This window comes from Notothenia rossii (assembly GCF_949606895.1).
Source record: "Notothenia rossii genome assembly, chromosome: 11".
NCBI classification, from domain to species: domain Eukaryota; kingdom Metazoa; phylum Chordata; class Actinopteri; order Perciformes; family Nototheniidae; genus Notothenia; species Notothenia rossii.
The window spans coordinates 44,682,478-44,685,375 of record NC_136910.1 but is presented as its reverse complement, the minus strand read 5'-3'; the positions used below and the strand labels follow the sequence as shown (position 1 = coordinate 44,685,375).

The following is a 2,898-nucleotide window of genomic DNA, read 5'->3' as shown; positions in this document are numbered from 1 at the left end:
CAATTTAATCACAGTACGTCTCCCTTTTATAATGAATACGTGGTAAAAAAGAGCCTCAGCCTAAAAAAATGTCAAATAAATAAAGCCAATTAACAAAGAACAGGTGAACTTACTGTTAAATGTGTGCTTTCCTTTGGGCAGAAAAACAGCTGACAGGAATAAACACACTTGTTAGTGTACACTCTCGCCTTGCAAGGAATTAGACACAACCTGGCAGGTAGCTCTCCAGATAATTGAAGACACAACACCGTAAACACCTCAAGGCTGTTGTTATTCTAGAATCTTGTAAACAGCTGTGGATGACAGAATTCTGGGTGTGCAAATGTTAAGGGCATCCCAGAGTGAATTTTGTGACAAGCCCCACAAAAATAACGGCATTAAGTCTTTTAGGTGCAAAATGTTGTCATATTGCTCACAACTAGAAGAACACATTTATTGAAACATCTCAATGCAGCTTTGTGTGTGGTGGAAACTGGTGTGTTTTGAGGATGTCTTGATATTCTGATATTGTGGGTTCAGCTGTATTATTTATGATCACCCTCAGGTGCTGAGAAAACGCAAAATATACAAAGAAAACATAAGTCAAAGCAGCCTTACAGCCCAGCAACACAATAAATCAGAGACTAACACCGAGGTGTTGTACTGTACACAATTCCAATGCTCAAGAATAAAACAAATCAGTAGGAAATACAATGTTGAACAAAGAAAACAAACAATTCTGGCAAAACATTTCCATAAACCAAAGCCTCTGTTCTGATGCACCAATACATTTCAACATAAAACTAGAAGAACTAAGCACTGCAATTTCTCCATTAACAACCACAATTAAGAACATTTAAAATGATCCTATTTTGTGCCTGTGGCTGAAGAAGACAAAGCGTTCAACACATAACTAATAAAGACACATATACAACAAGGCCCAAAATGATTTGCCCCAAAAACATTTGAACGAATAGTAAACACAATTCAAGTGTTTTCGTAGATATTTACATTCAATAATATACATTTATTTTAAACGTTCTGGTAAATACTTTAGTTTTTGGCAGCATCATTTATGAGGAAGACATTAGTCAACTAGTAAATCTCGCAAATAACTGCAATATTTGGGATGACCCGCGGGGTCAGGGGTGAAGCCTGAAACGCACAGCAAAGAGACTTTTGGCTGCTAGCATTGATACAAAAGTATTGTATGGTGGATCACAAGAAAATGAACTAATTCAAAAGTATATTCAAACGATACTAAATTAATACATGTTCGTCCAGCTTGGTATCGGAAGAAAGGAGGATGGAATCACGACATTGTGGCCAAGATAACATTAGCCCTGTGGGTCTCCGAGCTGTCATTGATTTTCGGACTTAATGTGACTGAGAGTGGAATACAACTTCTGCCCGATGCATTTGGAGACGATAGCAATGTTCACTCTCTGCATCGAATAACAATTTAATTGAACATGATTGGTCCATGCGCCATGCGCCTTTGGCCTGCTGCTTTCTAAAGGTGAGTCCAGTGCTGCAGTGGCTTTTATTTTGTTGTTAATGCAGATTTCCGTGATTGCTGTATGACTGTTGCGTAAAACTATTGAACCATTTGGCTGTTATTAGGTTTAACTCAGGCTGAGAGTTGGCCTGTGCTGTGGCATTTTGTAGTCTATTTCTGTTAAGTTTAAACATCGTGATAAGCAAGTTTTAAATATGTTTGGTGCTTCTAGTTCTGTATCTTCTGTGGAAATGTCCTTCCTGAAGCTTAGTAAGGTGACATCGCGTGTAAGAATGCAATTCTTCTATTCTGATGAAAATCAATCCAGTGATAAACGTTGCCAGTATAATATGATAACATGCGAATACTGCCAGCAGATTTAACAATTGGACTAGATATGCCTCTTTTGGATGTAGATTAAAGAGGCAAAACGTTACTAGTGTAGTGAGTAGTGCTCCTGAAGGCAGCTCCGGGCCTGACTCCTCCCCCAAAAACTCCCCTCATTAGAGCAGGGTATAAAAAGCACCTGGTTCCCTTTGTTCTTCCCCTTGGCTCTCCTTTCATGGTTGGTGGTACAGGTAGGCTGCAATACTAACATGTTGGATATTCATTTCTTCTAGTATTTTCTAGAATTCTTGCTGCTTCCTTACAGATTACTGAAGGTCAGCAAGGTGCTAAAACCTCTTCCTTTGGTGAGTATAGGGCAGAACCTGAATTAGTTCAATGCCGCATGGAGAGCCATTTTTAACCTTCTTTTAACTATTGCTTTTAGGTTCACCTGCTGCTGTTTTGTTCTCATTGACTTAGTGTTGTTTTAGTTGATTTAGTTTTGCATTTGTCTTACGCTTATACTTGACCTGTTTATCATTATTTAACCAACTGGGATCCTTTTTGTTAAACCTTGTTTCAGTTTGTTTTATTTTTGTAAAGCTGGGTGCCGGACTGGTCATTGGGGGGGCTAGTCAGCCTCACTGTTTGTTGTGGTGGAGAGCACCGGGGAGCACGCGTGAGTGACCTGTTTGCTGTGTGTGGTTTGCTGTGACTGCACCTGGTGAGTATTTGGTTGCACCCTAGTGTCACGTGAAGTAGCCTGCCACCCCATTAACTGGCCTCAGCCCGCCTTAGTTTGGATTTGTTCTTATATAGACTTTTAATGTTGCATGTTAGGTAACTATTTTTAACATTTAATAAAGATAATTTTAAACTGAATAGTTATTGTGTTTATAACCCACGATTTTATCTTACAGCAACATTTCCTGAGTTTCCTTTTTTCTCTTGATTACATTTAAATAAAAATGACTTTACTTTGAAACACGTCTCTGCCCCTCAGTTAACGAACCTGTGTCCTAATTTACTGTCTTGTGTTTATATCCTGGGGTGCAATGTGGCGTTGTCGGTCCTTTAATCCCTTTTAGTATATT

The 2,898-nt window shown here is 38.9% G+C and overlaps 1 long non-coding RNA gene across 1 annotated transcript; it reads left to right on the top strand.

Moving 5' to 3' along the window:
* Positions 1 to 2,029: 2,029 nt before the first annotated feature.
* Positions 2,030 to 2,660, top strand: LOC307023522. Its single transcript, XR_013803730.1, has 3 exons — positions 2,030 to 2,055; positions 2,130 to 2,169; positions 2,250 to 2,660. It is a non-coding gene; the product is annotated as an uncharacterized lncRNA (long non-coding RNA).
* Positions 2,661 to 2,898: the final 238 nt, after the last annotated feature.